This window comes from Microtus pennsylvanicus, chromosome 3 (assembly GCF_037038515.1).
Source record: "Microtus pennsylvanicus isolate mMicPen1 chromosome 3, mMicPen1.hap1, whole genome shotgun sequence".
Taxonomy (NCBI): domain Eukaryota; kingdom Metazoa; phylum Chordata; class Mammalia; order Rodentia; family Cricetidae; genus Microtus; species Microtus pennsylvanicus.
Window position 1 is genome coordinate 110,325,863 of NC_134581.1, and position 18,705 is coordinate 110,344,567.

Below are 18,705 nucleotides of genomic sequence, written 5' to 3' on the forward strand. Positions count from 1 at the left end.
ACTGTAGCTTCATAAAAGGAATTTGGCAATGACTCTTCTGTTTCTATATTGTGAAATACATTAAGGAGTATAGGTATTAGGTCTTGGAAGTTCTGGTAGAATTCTGCAATGAAACCATCTGGTCCTGGGATTTTTTTGGAAGGCAGATTTTTGATAACAGTTTGTAATTCTTTGTGACTAACAGGTCTATTTAGATCGTTCACCTGGTCTTGGTTTAGCTTTGGTATATGGTACTTATCTAAAAAAATGTTCATTTCTTTCGTATTTTCCAGTTTTGTGGCATACAAGCTTTTGTAGTAAGATCTAATGATTCTCTGAATTTCCTCTGTGTCTGTGGTTATGTCCCCCTTTTCATTTCTGATCTTATTTATTTGCGTGTTCTCTCTCTGTTGTTTAATTAGTTTGGATAGAGGTTTGTCGATCTTGTTGATTTTCTCCAAGAACCAACTTTTTGTTTCATTGATTCTTTGAACTGTTTTCTGTGTTTCTATTTTGTTGATTTCTACCCTCAGTTTGATTATTTCCAGTCTTTTGCTCCTCCTGGACGCTTCTGCACGTACTGGCTCTGTGGGAGCCTAGGCACTTTGGATGCTCACCTTACTAGACCTGGATGGAGGTGGTGGTCCTTGAACTTCCCACAGGGCAGGGAACCCTGATAGCTCTATGGGCTGACAAGGGAGGGGAACTTGATTGGGGGAGGGAAATGGGAGGTGGTGGCGGGGAAGAGACAGAAATCTTTAATAAATAAATAAACGGGGAAAAAAAGAAACTGAATCCTAAGCTATGTTTTTCAATCCAATCACTAGAAATCAACTGACCCCATCACTGCTGCCCAGACATGGAGCATGAAAACAACCTGAAAAAAAAGAGGAGACCTAGCTGTTGACAGCCATCCAGGTACATTGAAGAAGGCTCTCATTACTGCCTGAACTCTCTAAGACTCAACACAAGATGAGGAAGCTCTAAAGAAGAGTTAGAAGCTGAAGTGTAGTAATGGTACCTTCCTTCACTGAGTAAGGTAGTAAGGGCATTCACCTTCAACAGGATGGTACATGACATTTCTCCTCTCTGTGCAAGGGTTTTCCAACTCATACCCTTGCCCTAAACAGGTCTCACAAAGGGCCAGTGCTTCCACTCTCCTCAAGTTATCTTATTCCTTTTGCTACACTGATGAAAATGGTAGACCTCCCTCCTAGGACAAAGCCTACTGCAGACCTTCCCCATTTTCCTAAGGTGGTCTCAAGTATTCATTTTATGGCAAAGACCCTCAAACTTTACCTTTGAATAAAGAGGCCCCATATTAAATATTCCTTACACCACTCACACTGTAACAGCTAGAGTCAGATTTGCCCATATTCAGTCCAGTGTAGTGAAAGGGGGAACTATGATTCCAAACTTCAACCACAAAAATTACAAAGATCCCATTTTTTGCCAAGAGGTGTCTGGGCTATTCCACACTGATGAATAGGAGCTCAGAATTGCAACCAAAGGGGTTGCAAATCATTCCCTCTGTATTTAATTGAGCTACAGGTCTAGCCACTGACCCTGGGAGGCCCTAGAGCATCCCCTTCCTTTCATGGACATATTTCACTTGACCCTTGGACTCATTACCTTAGTGCCAATCCCAGGGGCTAAGATTGCTAAGAAAACACTTTTGTAACCATGGGACCTCAAAGGATTCTAGGTAGAGGGGAAAATATAAAAAGCTAAAACTAATAATTATGCCATCTGCCTAGAATGTAGCTGTCAGAAATGCAAAATGTTCTCATCTTTTATGTAAATGAAGACTGTGCTTATGTTTCCCAACTGCCCACGCACAAATAATTACACAGAAAATATATTAATTACAATTCCACGTAGCCTGTTAGTTCAGGCTTCTTATTAACTAACTCTTACATCTTAAATTAACCCATTTTTTTAAATCTATGTATCACCATATGGCTGTGACATATTGGAAAAGTTCTGGTGTAGTTCTGCTTCAGTAGCTATGTGTCCTCTCCTGGACTCCACCTAATTTCTTTTTATATCTCTTCCAGCCTGGCTATATTCTGCCCTGCCATAGGTCAAAGCAGATTTATTCATTAACCAAAAAAAAAGAAAAGCATATACAGAAGGACATTCCACATTACTTACATTGATGGATAAACACAGATCAATACAACCCTGAGGAAGCATCAAAGTTTACACAACCACTCATCATGTTGAAAGAGTGTTGTAATTGCTTCTTGTACTCTTCCCAACAGTTGATGTAATATATGGATCATGGAAGTTGGGAGCACAGTAAGAATCAAATGATGCTGAACCAAAACACTCAAGTAAAACTAGCATTTTCCCTTTCTGCACAATGAGGTGATTGGATCTTGCTATTTGGTCAAACATAGTCAGGCACTTTTTCTCTAAGCAAGACAGTTCAAAATGACCTCAGAAGTTTCCCCTCTGAGTATAATGTGGGCTTCCCAAGCTGTTTCTATTCTCAAGGCATCTCACACTGTACCTTTTTGGTGACTGGTTATCAGAAGATCCCTTTGATTAAAGTAACTGTCAGGCCTTTCTGTTATTATAAATAACACCCAAGGCCATCCCTCTTTGTTTAAGGAAATTCATAAGAATAACTGATTTTTTTAACTAAAGATATCTCAGAATTTCCATTTTTCTCAAGGTGACCAAGATCAAAGTATCCTCAGATCACCCCCTATAAGCATGTGGGCCTCAGAATTATTCCCATAATGGAGATCTTTCCCCTCTAACTACGTCCACTATGAAAATACATGTGTGACCAAAGGGACTTCATCTTGCTCTGCTTCGAGGTGACAGAGCCTGAGACTTAGGTCATCTTTGCTTCATTAAAGTCACCAGAATGAAGAGATCTCATCCTTGATACACACACCAATGTAAGCTGATGAGAACTGGAGCCTGCCAATCATGACTGATAGATGATGCTCAAATTACTGCCAGGCCTACCACAGGGTGCCTGAAGATGTGAATCTTCTAAACAGTGATGAAGTCCTTCCTCCACTGCACAAGGTAGAATAGGATACTCCCTTTTGCCTAAGTGGTTTGTGACTTCGCTTCTCTCTTTAAGTCTGCCAAAGTCTTCCATTCCTAACTACCATCTATTTCTTTCAATTAGACTTCAAATGCACACTCTGTAACCAAAAGGGCCTGATATCTATCCTGCATGACTGAGGGGGCCAGGGAAGATCTATGCCTGCCCAAGGCCCCAAAACTTTCAAATTCCAATCAAAAAGGCCTTCAAAACTTACCCTCACTTAGTAAGGATCCAGTCATTCCCTTTTGATGAAGGAGGGCTCAGACCTTCTCCCCGTTTACTTAAATATGCTTCACCTACAATACATCATCTGAAAGGGTCATCATTATCCTCTTTTTTCAGGGTCCTCAAATTCCTCCCCTCTGGCCAAAAGGTCTGAAAATGTCTTTCTTTCATAGAGGAGATTCAGAGCATCACATTATAGCATCAGACACTATTTGGAAATACTTGGCCTTTCCCCTCTATCCAGGGGGAAGTAAAACTTTCTCCCAAAGCCCGAGATGGCTTGTAATATGTTCTCTTTTGCCCAAGGATGACTCAGGCCTACCATATCTACTATGGGGCTTATAGATCTTGTTCTCTTGACTATGTATGTCTGCTATATTCCCAACTGTCTAGGATTGCTTCAAACGTTCTTTCAGCTACATATATGGGATTATCTTATCTGACCAATAACTTCTTAGACTGAAAATGACCATCCAACCACTTGGAAAACATGCAATGATTACTTCCCAGCCTTTCACAAGTCCACAAAGGTATGGATATTCTCAATACTGAAAAAGATTTGGAAGCTGACTAGGCCAAACCAGACCTTCCTCTGCTCCACAAGGTGTTTACTTTATGCTTAATGGAAAATTGCGATTCCTATTTTATTGAACATTGCCATATACTTTACACCCCTGACAAATAGGTGTATACCTTCACTTGTGCACAAAATGTCTCAGAAATTCCAGTTATGACCAGAGTGCATTAATATTTCTCATTATTCCCATGAATTTTGCCACATAACATTTTTGATGAAGGGTATAATAGTCCTTCTATTTCTGTCCCAAGTACCAATGCCCTACCCATCTTACATAGTGGATTTAGACATTCACATCAATAAAGAGTGCCTCAGGCCTGCCTTGTGTAGTCAAGGAAATTTCACAGTTGATTCCATACCTATAACTTCTAATTTGGTGGCCTGGGGAAGTACTGTTCTGACTAAAGAGAACCCAGATCTCTCTGGATCGAGGTCCTTGAACACAAGAACAGCAAGATGGGGATAACTCATAATACTGCCTTCACTCTAGTCCCTTAGACAGAGAATTCCTGTCCTACATGAAGAGGAATTTGTGGATGGACCGATACCAGATAAAGAAACTGAGTCACAGACGTCTGTCGTGCAGCCTCTTAGAAGACTTCTAAGACTGCTGACATGTCTGACATGGACATTCAGAAAATGCGTATTCTAGATTGTGATTTCAAGTTTGGTGCCGATGAAGAAGTGAGTGTCTGGGACTTTCTATAATTCTCAGGGTATCATTCAAGTTTCAGCTTCTGCCCAATAAGTACACAGACATATGACTAAGGGAAGCTGAGATTATTCCACCTAGTCCTAGGGAGCTCCTGACTCCTCCTTCTAGGTTAGAGGATTTTAGATCTTTCACCTGCTCCCAAAGTGGTAGCAAGAATTCTTCTTCTGCCCACATAGGCTTTCTCTGCCTACCTAAGTTCTTCCTTGCTATAGGTCCAAAACAGTGTCTTATTTATTAATGGTGATCACAGCACACAGAGGGGAGTCCCTCATCATGGATATGCTCCACCTACCCAGAAAAGTCTGAGAGTATCCTCTCTTTCTTACTGAAGTGGCTTTTAGACTATCCCCTCTCCCAAGTATACCCCCAAGTTTTGTCTTCTGACCAAAGGGTTTCAGACCTGCCTGCTCTACTAGAGAGGTACATACAAGGGTTCTCAGATCTTCTGAACATGACCCTGTGGGAGTACAATTACTAGGACCATATAATTGGGCCACATACCATTCTGATGTGACCAAAGGAGTTTCAGTTTACTGTCTATAATTTACCAGACAGCCTCAGATCTACTCATTCTGCAAGTTGTCTTCAAATAGGCCCTTCGGTCCAAGGAGAGCCTCACACTCTTCTCCTCTGATTCAGTGGCCTCAGACATTCCCCCACCCAAACCTGAGACCATAGAATACTTTTCTTCACACAATGACTTCTCCAGACATCCCAGGCTTAAAGACTCCAAGTCCATGTATAGGAAGTAGAGTCTAGAACTGAAGCCCACTGCCTCAAAGCCAAAATCAATATAATGTGGTCCCCATCATTCAAACTTAGATCTGAGCAGCTGAACATATGCTTGAGAAGGAGAACAAGCTTGGGACTCTCATGCAGACTTTTGGAAAATACTCAGACTGCTGCCTCACCTACCACACATTCTCTACAGTGGACAAATATCCAAGTATTTGATGAAGAGCTGGAAGCTGATAAGGCAGTTCCTGGAATGTGTTCCATTGTATGAGGTGGGCTGGGACTTTGATCTCATGTCAAGCAGTGGGTATGCTGGTTTCCAACTTTACCCAATCCAACATGCTATTCAATATCTCTAATAACCCCCAGATTTCCACACTCCTCCCAAGACACCATCAAACATTTCCCCTCTGACCCTGGGGTCCTTGTATTTTCTCCAGGGCTCTTGTTTCCTCCCTTCTTCCCCATGCACCTTGGCATGTTTCTGACATCTCACCTCTGACCCTTTGATCACTATTCATACATTTCTGACTTATGTGGGGGATATTAAAGGTCTGAATATGAGACCTTCGATAGTGTTCCCATTGACCAAGGGTGTCTCACACATACTCTTTTCCTTTAATGGAGTATTCAAACTCCACACCTGGCCAAGAGAATTTCAGATCTTCCTTTTCTGTAATGTATGGTGTCTATACTAACATGCTTATCCAAAGGGCCTCTAATTTTACCTTCTGACCAAGCAAGTGTCTGGCATTCCCACTCTGCTCAAAGACACACGTACATGAGGTAGACAGAAGTCTTGGGCACACTCCTTCTAATCAATAACATTCTTCCCCTCAAGATTGAGGCCTCAGAGTGCAAGAGTAACAAGGAGAGTCTGGAAAACAGCCATCAGTCTTCAGCGCATTCATCAGAACATCAGAAGTGGACTTCTTCCAACCTTAGTGCCCTGAACAGCACGACTGAACACCAACCTGTGAGGCTTCAAAAGGGACAGACACCAGCCACGCTCTTGCAATAATGTTCAGATCACTGCATATCCTTCTGAAGATGCCACAGATGATACTGTTACTTTGTTGTTGTTTTGATTGTTGTTCTCTTCTTGGTGTTATTGTTTACTTTTAAGTTTAGAAGAGGACATCTTGATATTTTCTTGTTATGTTAATTATCTACTGGCATTAAAATCCGGCAACCAATTGTATAAATGTTTCACATGTTCTAATCTATTTGGAAACCACAACGTATGCACATCTTCCACCTTTTTGTATCAAAGACATACTGCTATGCAATTCTATTTTACAAATGTAGTCATTTTAGCCAACATTCATATATGTGTATGTGTATTTTCAAAACTGTTTCCTGTGCTATGATTTATTTTTTAAAAATTAAATTCATTTATTTATTTACTTTACATCCCAGATGCAACCTCCACTCTCCCCTCCTTGTCCTATTCCATCCCCTTCCGTTCCCATCTCCAATTCACTCCTCCTCTATTTCTGTTCAAGAAAGGGCAGGTAACCTATAGAAATCAACAAAACATAGCAAACAAAGTTGCAGTAAGACTAAGCATCTCCCATGCACCAAGGCAGTGCAAGGTGACCCAGAAGAAGGAGTAGGTTTCCAAAGCCTGTAAAAGAGCTGGAGATAGTACCTGTTCCCATAGTCAGGAGGCCCACAGTAGGATCAAGCCACCCAACTGTAACACATATGCAGAGAAAATTTCATTTGATGCCATTTGGAAGATCCTTTCTTACATGTGCTGGCCCCTCCTCCTGCAATTTCACAGTGATTAGAAGGATGTTATAAGTACCATATTCAGAAATAAGCCCAATACAACCCGGACAGCATCATCTGACTAAGAAAATCTTTCTGATAAAAGTCAGTCCTTTCTTGTGAAAGCTGAGAGCAGCTTTCCTCTCTGGATTCAAGCATGGCTTTGTGCAAGGAAATTTGCTTTATGGTAAAACTGGTTTAAACCTTCATGGGGGCACAATGAGCTTGTCATCTCTGAGACCAAGTGGAACAATAGTTACATAGAAGCACTGAGCAGAACCAAAAGAGAGAGAGAGGGTGAGCAGGAGGAACATTGCATGGAGCAGAAAACTCTTGGATGACAGAAAAAGCAGGTTTGACCAGGGTCTCAGAGGGAATAAGCAGAACTTGCTGGGGCAAAGATACTGTGTGTAGCTATCATGAGGAGAAACCAAAGTATAATTTGATAATGAAGGTCATGGGAGGAGAGAGGTGAAGTAGCTCTCCAGGGCTGAGGGACTACTGGATGCTGTCCAGAAGAGAGGCTAGGAAGACTTTGTACCTATGGAGCTTCATTTGCATCCTGTCCTACAAAGAGCTCCATTGAAGTAGGCTTTTTTAAAAAGTAACTCTAAAAACTTGTGTTCCTGATAAAGGTGGTCTTAGAACCAATGGAACCTCAAACATTCCCATGTTAATAAAGGGTGATACAGAAATTCCACCTCTGTGCAATATAGCAATATAACCTCTGTGGTTATCTCTGTGGCTATACGAGCCCCATAGATCCTCCCAGGAGGTGATGGTCCTCAGGCATTCCCATTCTGCCCTAGGAAGCTTATTTTTTGCCAAGAGAATTTAAAAAATAACCCTGATAGCCAAGGTTCCACAGATATTTTCCAGCTTTGCCTGAAGTTTTTTATATAATCCCTATGGCCAAGGAGGTCTATGATTTTCATTGGACAAACACATCTTGGATCACACTGGTTAGAGGTCTTGGGTGTCAAGCTTACTTTCTGTGAATAATGAGAAATACAGTCACATAATGAATTGTTCAAGGGTGTCCTTATTTCTGTGAATCCATTCTATGACCCCAGAAGGCAATTGACACCACAGTTTTAAACCCTATAAGACACAATTCTCCAATACTTACATCCTGATGATAAACTTTAACTAATCATGTTGGTGCAATAGATGATTAGCAGACACTAACAATCCCTAGAAGAATTATATTATAAAAACATAAAATAAAAACTGTTCTATGTCACCTATAAGTATTCATTTTAATACAGTTAATACTATATTTTGTGCTTCGGGTAAACTGAAACATGAAATAGTTTTTCCAACATAATGAAGAAGAAAGAAACATTTTTATGGATCCTGTGTATATTTTCTGTATGCTGCTTTTTCCCCTTAAAATATCTCTAATCCACTTGGACTTGAGTTTTGTGCACGGTGATAGATATGGGTCTATTTTCATTCTTCTACAGGTTGACATCCAGTTGTGCCAGCACCATTTGTTGAAGATGCTTTCTTTCTTCCAATATATACTTTTAGCTCCTTTATCGAAAATGAGGTGTTCATAGGTTTGTGGGATAAAGTCCGGGTCTTCTATATGATTCCATTGGTCGACTTCTCTGTTTTTATGCCAGTACCACACTGTTTTCATTACTGTAGCTCTGTAATAGAGTTTGAAGTCAGGGATGGTAATGCCTCCAGAAGATCCTTTATTGTATAGGATTGTTTTGGCTATCCTGGGTTTTTTGTTTTTCCATATAAAGTTGATTATTGTCCTCTCCAGATCTGTGAAGAATTTTGATGGGATCTTGATGGGGATTGCATTGAATCTATAAATTGCCTTTGGTAGAATTGCCATGGGCAGGAGACTTGACCCTAGAGGGGCTCCCAGGTGCCCAAGCTGAGGTCCCCAGTTAGTTTCCTGGGCAGCTGAGGATAGGGAACCTGAATTGACCATACCCTAGAGCAATACTGACGAATATATTGCATATCATCCTAGAACTTGCATCTGGCGATGGATGGAGATAGAGACAGAGACCCACACTGGAGCACTGGACTGAGCTCCCAAGGTCCCAATGAGGAGCAGAAGGAGTGAGAACATGAGCAAAGATGTCGGGACCACGAGGAGTGCACCCACCCACTGAGACAGTGGAGATGATCTACTGGGAGCTCACCAAGGCCAGCTGGACTGTTACCAAAAAAAAGCATGGGATAAAACTGGACTCTCGGAACATGGCGAACAATGAGGGCTGATGAGACGCCAAGGACAATGGCACGCGGTTTTGATCCTATGCAATGTGCTGGCTTGGTGGGAGCCTAGCCAGTCTGGATGTTCACCTTCCTAGATATGGATGGAGGGGGGAGGACCTAGGACTTACCACAGGGCAGGGAACCCTGACAGCTCTTTGGACTGGAAAGGGAGGGGGAGAGGAGTGGGGGGAAGGGGAGGGAAATGGGAGGCTGAGAGGAGGTGGAAATTTGTTTTTTTTTTCTTTTCTTTATTCTCCTTTTATCAATAAAAAAATTTTAAAACTTTGCTAATTTTCAAAAAAAAATATCTCTAAATGTGGCTTATTAAAGAGCCATGTGGCCTTCCAGATACAGGATGACATTAAAAGGAGATTCTGGAGTGACACTCTAAACATGCAAGTTTATCTTTGAAAATCCATGCCCCTTTGACTTATTTCCCCATTTCTTCTGATTGAGCTTCATTAAGTTGTATTTTTTTTTTATTTTAAAGGCAGTTAAGTGGAATCCTTTCCACGATTAAACAGAAAACAGTCTCTGCTCAGGTGAGATGCATTTAGAGGGGTGACAGCAGCAGGTGAACATGAGTGTGTCCTCCTTGGCAACACACTAATGATATCACCGCCACAGACAGGAGCTTCCTGATTTGTTGAGCACATTTCTCATGGAGGCAATGGCAAAATAGGAGCTATAGATATTGGGGAAGTTGCAGGAAGTCTAAATGAATAAGGGATTGTTGATTCTTGATCTGCATGGCTCCCCTTTCCAGTCCCCATATCCATCATCACCACTTCCTGGAGATCTCCCATCAGCATTTTGAGACTTTAAATTTGCACATTTCCCCCTGCCTCCACTACTAGTGCAGTCCAAAGGCTAAGGAAAGTGGATCTCAAGACACATGAATTCAACCCTGTCCCTAGACCAGCATATCATACACAAAGACCAGTGCTTTGGTCAGTGTTTTACTGCTGTGAAGAGACACCATGACCATAGCAACTCTTGGAAAGCATTTAATTGGGGCTCTATTATTGCTTCAGAGATTTAGTCCATGGGCATCATGGCAAAGAAGGAGCATGCGATGCATAGGCAGACATGATGGCTGAGAGTCCTACATCCAGATCCAAAGACAGCACAAAGAGAGAAACTCCAGGTTTGGAATGGTATCGAAAGTCAGCAGAGCTGACTTCCTCCCAGAGTTCTGTCAGGTTGCCTCAGCATAACGAAAAGTATCTTAGGATAGCTCTAATTTGAGGGGAAAGACGTATGCTTTCAGCTCCAGTCAAGTCTCTTTATTGTTCAGTATTAATTCTAATTTTCTTGCCCTAAGTATCAATAATTTCTTAGCTTCAATTCTCTCTCAATTCTAATTCCAATTCAAATTTCTGTTCCAATTCATTATTGTTATAATTACTCTACATTCTTTCTTCTTTTTCTTCATCATTGTTCTGCATTCTTTACTCTTTCAATCTTATTTTTTCTGCTGCTGCAAATTCCCAAGTGTGTGTGTGTGTGTGTGTGTGTGTGTGTGTGTGTGTGTGTGTGTATCCAATTCATTAGCAATTTGTTAGTAATATAAAACTACAAGGAAACTTCTTAGAGACACATGCATTCTTTGAAGATATGTAACAAAACTTATCAGCTAGTTTGTAGCTAACTGCAGCTGCAGCTGTGTGGAGATCTTTGCCCTCTCTTAAAGGGAACATCTACAGTTTACAAAGAAAGAGAACTAAACCATTGAGAGATCTAAGAAAGAGACAAAGAGTACATGTACTATTTTACATTTCTTTATTTTTAATTGAGCTATACATTTTTCTCTGTTTCCCTCCATTCACCCTTCCCTTCAACCCGCTCCCATTATTCCCATGTTCCCAATTTACTCACATGATCTTGTCTTTTTCTACTTTCCATGTAGATTAGATCCACATATGTCTCTCTTGGGGTCCTCTTTGTTGTCTAGGTCCTCTGGGATTGTGAATTGTAGGCTGTTTTTTTATTTGCTTTATGTCTAAAAGTCACTTATGTCTGAATACATATGATATTTATCTTTCTGGGTCTGAGTTACCTCACTCAATATGGTGTTTTCTAGATCTATCCATTGGCCCACAAATTTCAAGATGTCATTATTTTTTCCACTCTGTCCTACTCCATTGTGTAAATGTACCACATCTTCTTTATCCATTCTTCAATCAAAGGGCATTTAGGTTATTTCCAGGTTCTGGTTATGACATATAATGCTGCTATTAACATAGTTGAGCACATGTCCTTGTGGTACGTTTGAGCATCCTGTGGGTTTATACCCAAAAGTAGCATTGCTGGGTGTTGAGGTAGGTTGTTTCCTAATTTTCTGAGAAATCGTCATACAGATTTCCAAAGTGACTATATCAGCTTCCACTCCCATCAGCGTTGGAGGAGTATTCTCTTTACCCCATGACCTCTCCAGCATAAGTAGTCATCAGTATTTTTTAATATATTTATTTATTTATTATGTATACAATATTCTGTCTGTGTGTATGGCCAGAAGAGGGCACCAGACCCCATTACAGATGGTTGTGAGCCACCATGTGGTTGCTGGGAATTGAACTCAGGACCTTTGGAAGAGCAGGAAATGCTCTTAACCTCTGAGCCATCTCTCCAGCCCGGTCATCAGTATTTTTGATCTTAGCCATTCTGACAGGTTTAAGATGGAATCTTACAGTTGTTTGATTTTCATTTCTCTGATGGCTAAGGATGTTGAGCATTTCCTTAATGGCTGAAAAGCCATTTTAGATTTATCTGTTGAGAGTTCTGTGTTTAGGTCTATACCCCATTTTTATTGCATTATCTGTTCTTTTCATGACCAATTTCTTGAGTTCTTTATATATTTTGGAGTTAAGTTCTTGTCTGATATGAGTTGGGTGAAGATCTTTCCCATTTTGCAGGCTCCTGTTTTGTCTTTTGCTTTACAGAAGCTTCTCAGTCTCCCATGTTCTTGGGTAGGTAGAATAAACATAATAAAAATGGCAATCTTACCAAAAGCAATCTACAGATTCAATGCAATGCCCAGCAAAATTCTTCATGGACCACAAAAGAACAATACTCAACCTCCTATAGAAAAGCAAAAAAACCCAGGATAGCCAAAACAATTCTGTACAATAAAGGAACTTCTGAAAGCATCACATTCCCTGACTTCAAACTCTACTCCAAAGCTACAGTACTGAAAACACACTGGTATTGGCATAAAAACAGACAGGAGGCCAATGGAATTGAATAAAAAAACATGGATATCAATCCACATACCTACCAATTCCTGATTATTCACAAAGAAGCAAAAATATAAAATTGAAAAAAGAAAGCGTATTCAGAAAATGATGCTGGTATAACTGGATATTAACATATAAAATAATGAAAATAGATCCATATCTATCACCATACACAAACTCAAGTTCAAATGGATCAAAGACCTCAACATAAAACCAACAACACTGAAGCTCATAGAAGAGAAAGTGGGAAGTACACTTGGACCCATTGACACGGGAAACCACCTCCTAAATATAACGCCAGTAGCACAGACACTGAAAGCAACAATTAATAAATTGGATCTCGGCTGGGCTAGGGGCTGCGGATGGCAGCGCTGTCTCCTTGGGCAGCATGAGTTTGGCGGGGGGGCAGGGCCCCTCGGAAGACCGCTGGGAACCGGCTTTCCGGGCTCCCGGAAGCCGAGGAGGAAGATGAGTTCTACCAGACGACTTACGGGGGTTTCACAGAGGAATCTGGAGATGATGAGTATCAGGGGGACCAGTCTGATATGGAGGATGAGGTAGACTCCGACTTTGACATTGATGAAGGAGATGAACCATCCAGTGACGGAGAAGCAGAAGATCCCAGAAGGAAGCGCAGGGTTGTCACCAAAGCCTATAAGGAGCCTCTAAAAAGATTGAGGCCTCGAAAGGTCAGCACCCCAGCAAGTAGCTCTCAGAAGACCAGAGAGGAGGAGGCACTGCTGCCCCTGGAGCTACAGGAAGCCGGCTCTGACAGTCGGAAGTCTATGCATCAGTCTACAGACGAGCACACGCGGCAGACTTTCCTTCGGGTTCAAGAGAGGCAGGGACAGTCGCGGAGGCGGAAGGGTCCCCACTGTGATCGACCACTCACCCAGCAAGAGCTGCTCAGGGAGGCCAAGATCACAGAGGAGCTGAACTTACAATCACTAGAGACTTATGAAAGTCTTGAGGCTGACATAAAGAAGCAGGTTCACAAGAAGCGGAAGTGCCCTGGGCCAATCATCACCAACCATTCAATGACGGTGCCACTCATTGGGGAGCCCAGTCCCAAGGAGGAGAATGTGGATGTGTAAGGACTTTATCCTGCTCCTGCAGCTTCTGCATTGACCCCGCACACTGGGACTGGAGCCTCCGGTGCTCCTGCTCACTGATCACGCACCTTCATCACATTTAGTGATGATGCAACATTTGAAGAGTGGTTCCCCCCAAGGGTGCCCCCCGAAGGTCCCTGTGCGGGAGGTCTGCCCAGTGACCCACCGTCCAGCTTTGTACCGCGACCCTGTAACATACATACCGTAAGCCACTGCTCGAGCCTTCAAGATCATTCGTGAGGCCTACAAGAAATACATCACTGCCCATGGACTGCCACCCACTGCCTCTGCCCTTGGCCCCGGTCCCGAGGCCCCTGAGCCACTCCCTGGCTCTGGGCCCCAGGCCTTGCGGCAGAAAATTGTCATCAAGTAGACACTTGCTCCTTAGAAACGTCTTTCTTCTGCCGACCTGGGCTCACAGGTCCGCAGTTCCCTTTGTCACGCTCATCTTTGCTCTGGGTTTTGTTTTGTTTTGTTTTAAATCATTTCCTTCCCTAGTTCATTCTGGTTTTGTTTTGTTGTTTTTTCAATTCTAATAAAATGGTAAAAATCAAAATAAATAAATAAATTGGATCTCCTGAAACTGAGAAACTTCCATTTTATATTTCTTTTTTTTTTTATTGAGAAAAGGGAAAAAAAAGTATCTGCCTCCTCCCAACCTCCCATTTCCCTCCTCCTCCTCCCACCCTTCTCCCCCTGCCCCCACTCCTCACCCTCTCCCTCTCCAGTCCAAAGAGCAGTCAGGGTTCCCTGCCCTGTGGAAAGTCTAAGGTCCGCCCCCCTCCGTCCATGTCTAGGAAGGTGAACATCCAAACTGGCTAGGCTCCCACAAAGCCAGAACATGAAGTAGGGTCAAAACCCCGTGCCATTGTCCTTGGCTTCTCATCAGCCCTCATTGTTTGCCATGTTCAGAGAGTCCAGTTTTATCCCATGCTTTTTTTTGGTAACAGTCCAGCTGGCCTTGGTGAGCTCCTAATAGATCAGCCCCATTGTCTCAGTGGGTGGGTGCACCCCTCGTGGTCCTGACTTCCTTGCTCATGTTCTCCCTCCTTCTGCTCCTCATTGGGACCTTGGGAGCTCAGTCCAGTGCTCCAGTGTGGGTCTCTGTCTCTATCTCCATCCATCACCAGATGAAGGTTCTATGGTGATATGCAAGATATTCGTCAGTATTGCTATAGGATAGGGTCATTTCAGGTTCCCTATACTCAGCTGCCCAAGGGACTAACTGGGGACATCACCATGGGCTCCTGGGAGCCACTCTTGGGTCAAGTCTCTTGCCAACCATAAGGTGGCTCCCTTAACTAAGAATTGTGCTTCGGTGCTCCCCTATCCAACCTTCCTTTATCCCAATCCTCATGTTTCCCCAAGTTCCCCCCATCCTCACTTCTCACTTTTCTCTCCCCATCTCCCCTTACCCCCATGCCACCCCACCCCCAAGATCCCAATTTTCTCCCCGGAAATTTTGTCTACTTCCCATAGCCAAGAGGATAACTATATGTTTTTCCTTAGGTTCAACTTCTTATTTAGCTTCGTTAGGTTCACCAATTGTAGGCTCCGTGACCCTTATTTATGGCTAGAACCCAATTATGAGTGAGTACATCCCATGTTTATCTTTTTGGGTCTGGGATACCTCGCTCAGGATAGTGTTTTCTATTTCCATCCATTTGCATGCAAAATTTGAGAAGTCATTGTTTTTACCACAGCATAGTACTCTAATGTGTAGATATTCCATACTTTCTTCATCCATTCTTCCATTGAAGGGTATCTAGGTTGTTTCCAGGTTCTGGCTATTACAAATAATACTGCCATGAACATAGTTGAACAAATGCTTTTTTCATATGATAGGGCATCTCTTGGGTATATTCCCAAGAATGGTATTGCTGGGTCTAGGGGTAGGTTGATCCCGAATTTCCTGAGAAACTGAAACACTGATTTCCAAAGTGGTTGCACAAGATTGCATTCCCACCAGCAATGGATGAGGATACCCCTTCCTCCACAACCTCTCCAGCAAAGGCTATCATTGGTGTTTTTGACTTTAGCCATTCTGACAGGTGTAAGATGATATCTCAAAGTTGTTTTGATTTGCATTTCCCTGATTGCTAAGGAGGTTGAGCATGACCTTAAGTGTCTTTTGGCCATGTGAACTTCTTCTGTTGAGAATTCTCTGTTCAGTTCAGTGCCCCATTTTTTAATTGGGTTAATTAGCATTTTAAAGTCTAGTTTCCTGAGTTCTCTATATATTTTGGAGATCAGACCTTTGTCTGTTGCGGGGTTGGTGAAGATCTTCTCCCAGTCAGTAGGTTGTCTTTTTGTCTTAGTGACAGTGTCCTTTGCTTTACAGAAGCTTCTCAGTTTCAGTAGGTCCCATTTATTCAATGTTGCCCTTAATGTCTGTGCTGCTGGGGTTATACCTAGGAAGCGATCGCCTGTGCCCATATGTTGTAGGGTACTTCCCACTTTCTCTTCTATCAGGTTCAGTGTGTTCGGGCTGATATTGAGGTCTTTAATCCATTTGGACTTAAGTTTTGTGCATGGTGATAGATATGGGTCTATTTTCATTCTTCTACAGGTTGACATCCAGTTTTGCCAGCACCATTTGTTGAAGATGCTTTCTTTCCTCCATTGTATATTTTAGCTCCTTTATCAAAAAATGAGGTGTTCATAGGTTTGTGGGTTAATGTCAGGGTCTTCTATATGATTCCATTGGTCGACTTCTCTGTTTTTATGCCAGTACCACACTGTTTTCATTACTGTAGCTCTGTAATAGAGTTTGAAGTCAGGGATGGTAATGCCTCCAGAAGATCCTTTATTGTATAAGATTGTTCTGGCTACCCTGGGTTTTTTGTTTTTCCATATAAAGTTGATTATTGTCCTCTCCAGATCTGTGAAGAATTTTGATGGGATCTTGATGGGGATTGCATTGAATCTATAAATTGCTTTTGGTAGAATTGCCATTTTTACTATGTTGATCCTCCCAATCCAAGAGCAAGGGAGATCCTTCCATTTTCTGGTATCCTCTTCAATTTCTTTCGTCAATGCCATAAAGTTCTTGTCAAATAGATCTTTCACTTTCTTGGTTAGATTTACCCCAAGATATTTTATGCTGTTTGTGGCTATCGTGAAAGGTGATGCTCTCTGATTTCACTCTCTGCTTCCATATCCTTTGTGTATAAGAGGGCGACTGATTTTTTGGAGTTGATCTTGTATCCTGCCACATTACTAAAGCTGTTTATCAGCTGTAAAAGTTCTTTGGTGGAGTTTTGGGGGTCGCTTATGTACACTATCATATCATCTGCAAATAACGAAAGTTTAACTTCTTCCTTTCCAATACGAATCCCCTTGATCCCACTGTGTTGTCTTATTGCTATTGCTAGAACTTCAAGCACTATATTGAAGAGGTATGGCGAGAGTGAACAGCCTTCTCATGTTCCTGAGTTTAGCAGTATGGCTTTGAGTTTCTCTCCATTTAATTTGATGTTAGCTGTCGGCTTGCTGTATATAGCTTTTATTATATTTAGGTATGACCCTTGTATCCCTAATCTCTCCAAGACCTTTATCATAAAGGGGTGTTGAATTTTGTCAAATGCTTTTTCAGCATCTAATGAAATGATCATATGTTTTTTTTTCTTTCAGTTTATTTATATGATGGATTACATTGATAGATTTTCGTATGTTGAACCAGCCCTGCTTCTCTGGGATGAAGCTACTTGATCATAATGGATAATTTTTCGAATGTGTTCTTGGATTCAGTTTGCCAGTATTTTGTTGAGGATTTTTGCGTCGATGTTCATGAGTGAGATGGGCCTGTAATTCTCTTTCCTGGTTGAGTCTTTGTGTGGTTTTGGTATCAGAGCAACTGTAGCTTCATAAAAGGAATTTGGTATTGACTCTTCTATTTCTATATTGTGAAATACATTAAGGAGTATAGGTATTAGCTCTTCTTGGAAGTTCTGGTAGAATTCCGCATTGAAACCATCTTGTCCTGGGCGGTTTTTGGTAGGGAGGTTTTTGATAACAGCTTCTAATTCTTCGCAACTAACATGTCTATTTAGATTGTTCACCTGGTCCTGGTTTAACTTTGGTATATGGTATTTATCTAAAAAAGTGTCCATTTCATTTACATTATCCAGTTTTGTGGCATACAGGCTTCTGTAGTAAGATCTAATGATTCTCTGAATTTCCTCTGTGTCTGTGGTTATGTCCCCCTTTTCATTTCTGATCTTATTAATTTGCATATTCTCTCTCTGCCGTTTGATTAGTTTGGATAGGGGTTTATCAATCTTGTTGATTTTCTCCAAGAACCAGCTTTTTGTTTCATTGATTCTTTGGACTGTTTTCTCTGTTTCTATTTTGTTGATTTCAGCCCCCAGTTTGATTATTTCCAATCTTCTACTCCTCCTAGGTAAGTCTGCTTTTTTTTTTTTGGTTTTTCGAGACAGGGTTTCTCTGTGGTTTTGGAGTCTGTCCTGGAACTAGCTCTTGTAGACCAGGCTGGTCTCGAACTCACAGAGATCCGCCTGCCTCTGCCTCCCAAGTGCTGGGATTAAAGGCATGCGCCACCACCGCCCGGCTGCTTCTTTTTTTTCAAGAGCTTTCAGGTGGGCTGTTAAGTCTCCAATATGTGCTTTCTCTATTTTCTTTAAGTAGGCACTTAGTGCTATGAACTTTCCTCTTAGGACAGCTTTCATAGTGTCCCATAAGTTCGAGTATGTTGTTTCTTTATTTTCATTGAATTCAAGAAAAACTTTAATTTCTTTCTTTATTTCTTCCTTAATCCAGGTATGGTTCAGTAGTTGACTGTTCAGTTTCCATGAGTTTGTAGGCTTTCTGGGGGTAGCATTGTTGTTGAATTCTAACTTTAATCCATGGTGATCTGATAGGACACAGGTGGTTACTAATATTTTTTTGTAACTGTGTAAGTTAGCTTTGTTACTGAGGATGTGGTCTATTTCGAGAAGGTTCCATGAGCTGCAGAGAAGAAGGTATATTCTTTCCTATTTGGGTGGAATGTTCTATAGATGTCTGTTAAGTCCATTTGA

General features: G+C 41.7%; 1 pseudogene; it reads left to right on the forward strand.

Moving 5' to 3' along the window:
• The window catches only part of LOC142846871 (vacuolar protein sorting-associated protein 72 homolog), a 40,594-nt pseudogene extending 26,360 nt beyond the window's left edge, over positions 1-14,234 (forward strand).
• Positions 14,235-18,705: the final 4,471 nt, after the last annotated feature.